This window comes from Vigna radiata, chromosome 6, assembly GCF_000741045.1.
Source record: "Vigna radiata var. radiata cultivar VC1973A chromosome 6, Vradiata_ver6, whole genome shotgun sequence".
NCBI classification, from domain to species: Eukaryota; Viridiplantae; Streptophyta; class Magnoliopsida; order Fabales; family Fabaceae; genus Vigna; species Vigna radiata.
This window is the reverse complement of record NC_028356.1, coordinates 22,362,228-22,364,826: the sequence shown is the minus strand read 5'-3', so window position 1 is coordinate 22,364,826 and position 2,599 is coordinate 22,362,228. Positions and strand designations below refer to the sequence as shown.

Genomic DNA, 2,599 nt, shown 5'->3' with positions numbered 1-2,599 from the left:
AGAAATTAAAAATGAAAAGAAAAAGAGAAGACCATGTAGTTCAAATTCTCTAGTCAGAAATTATAAAGCTGTGAAAACATTGCCCCGGTATAATCTGGAAATTAACACGAAACAGAGTCAACAGGGTAGCTCATCATTCAGAATTTCACAAAATGTGAAGCATAGGAAGTCTTTGTCAACTACCTTGGGGCCTTAACCATCAGATTTTTCATTGATTTCTTGCAGCAAATGAGGAAAGCTGCAATCCCCTTAAGCGGGTTAAAATATTGGCAAGGCAGACCCAACATCAGCAAATAACTTAGGGATGACTTCAATGGCTTCATTGGCTGGGAAGCTAGTTGTGAGAGGCTTCACTTTCAATTCGCCCTTGTTCAACAACATGTTCCTTCATCTGAATTATCAATTCTTGATTTATACTTTTTAGCCAGATGCCAACATTCTTTCAATCTTGTCACAGCTGCTTTCACATGTTATTCAGCATTGTGAAATTACTTTTCACCATTTGGGTCAGGAGAAATTAACCTGAATGATAAACTTGGTTGGCAACTTGATTGTATTAACCCTCTTTGTGATCAATCTGGCTAAGGGATTTCGTTAATGGCCCATGATCTTAGGCCTCTCTTCAAACTTTGTAGCTCGTCCTTTGTTCAACAACATAACTTTTCTTCTGAATCACCAGCTTTTTGATGCCTTCTTTTTTAGCTCGACAACGTTGTTCCTCCTTTAATTTTGCCACTACTGCTCTCACCCGCTGCTTAGCATTATGAACTTGTTTCTCGAAGTTTAGATAAGGAGAAATTAACTTGAATGGCAACTTGATGGTCTTAACCCTCTTCTTGACCAATTTGGCTAAGGGAATCTTTCATTAATAGTCCATGATCTCGGGCATCTCTCCAAGCGAACAACGTTGCCCCAAGTGTCCCTAGCATGAAGCATTTCAGTAAAGGTCTTTTCCTCAGAAGATCTACAATGTGGCACAAGATGCAGGTTTTGGTGACCCTCTCATAGGATACCCAAATTATTTTTCTTTCTTTTTTTTTTTGTTGTTTTTTTTCTTCTGTTTCTTTTTCTCTTCTTTTTTCTTTCTCTTCTTTTTTTTTTTTTGTTTCTTTTTTGACACACACACAACAATGGATACCCATGAGGGGACATTAGGGTAATTCTTGCAATGGCGTGCGATACATGATATTTGCTACCAATAGACATGCCATTTAAACCTTTCCTCTTCTGAGCCTGCATAGAGCTGCATTCATTCATTTGCCCTTTTCATCTTTAGTTTAACTGTAGTAGTTCCTAGGGGACACATGGCATTCAAAGCACCCTTACTCCTACGAGAAATGAAGCATACGTACGACACCGGTAAACATTGTAACATCTTCCTGACCTTTAGCTCATGACACTGATTAGGAGTCCCGTAAATTTCAGTTAAGACAACCAAGACTGGACTCTCAAAGCAAACTTTTTATTCTGTAAATGCACTCATTGCGACGTAGTCAACAAAATCCCTTGTACTATGAAAAAGCATGACACCATAGTCGATAAGAGCTAGTACATTCACGTGTTTCCCACTTTTCCTCCTCGGTCAATCAATGCAAGAACCACCTTAGGTATCCTTGAGGAAGGTCCCTTGTTGTACCTTTAAGTATGAATTCACTCTCCAACTTCATAGGGGGAACTTTCATTATCCTTGCTAGCTGCAAATCAGGTATATACTGCCCAAGGTGGTATGAAGTGTTTCCCTTGAGGAATACATCTAAGGTCTCCTCAAATTCTTCTATTGTTGGCATCAAGTAGAAATGGGTCATAGTGTTGGGCTAAAACAATAATTGTTGTTGTCTGGACCTCCGCCTCTGACAGGATCAACAAATTCCCACCCATTCCTGAATGCATTTTTCAAGGTCATCTTTTTCATATCCCTCAAGAGATAGATATTGCCCCCCTTGACTTCAATGCGTATGCTTTTCTTCAAAAATTTTAAACTTGAATGCCCCTTGACTCAAAATCCCATGTTAATTTNCATTTTTACCGTNATCACAACTTTATAATTTCTTGACTAGAACTCACAAAATTTTGACAAGACCATAGAAACATGAGCAACAAAGAAAGAAAGAAAAAACAATGTAGTGATATGTACAAGATGCTTGATTTTATTAAACAAAAGTGAGGGTTATAATGATACACACATCTCCCTTTGTGCCCTAGTGAAGGTTCAACATTTTAGATATAAGGTCAAGTATATGCGATCTCACCAGGATAGTTCCCTGAGCCTAAGGATCAATGGTCACTAGAGCTATGGCCCCCTCCACAGCATCTCCACAACAGTCGAGTAATCAACTAGGTGTGGAAACACACATGAAGAGAACAGACTCTAGCTGGAGTTCTCACGATAGCCAAACAGGAAGTACATCCTAGAGTGACACCGCTACACAACTCCTCTAATTCTAAGTTGCGCTCAGACCCGGGTATAGGGCCCCACTCAATAGATGCACAAAGTGTGTGTGTGAAGGGAGAATGCAATGCACCCAAATCCTCACCTGCAAAACAACCAGAAAATTCCCAGGCAGATATAACATGTTTTCTAGCCTAAGGTTCAATATTC

General features: G+C 39.4%; 1 pseudogene; it reads right to left on the bottom strand.

The window, feature by feature from the left end:
* LOC106763574 overlaps positions 1-1,805 on the bottom strand; it is a 20,277-nt pseudogene extending 18,472 nt beyond the window's left edge.
* Positions 1,806-2,599: the final 794 nt, after the last annotated feature.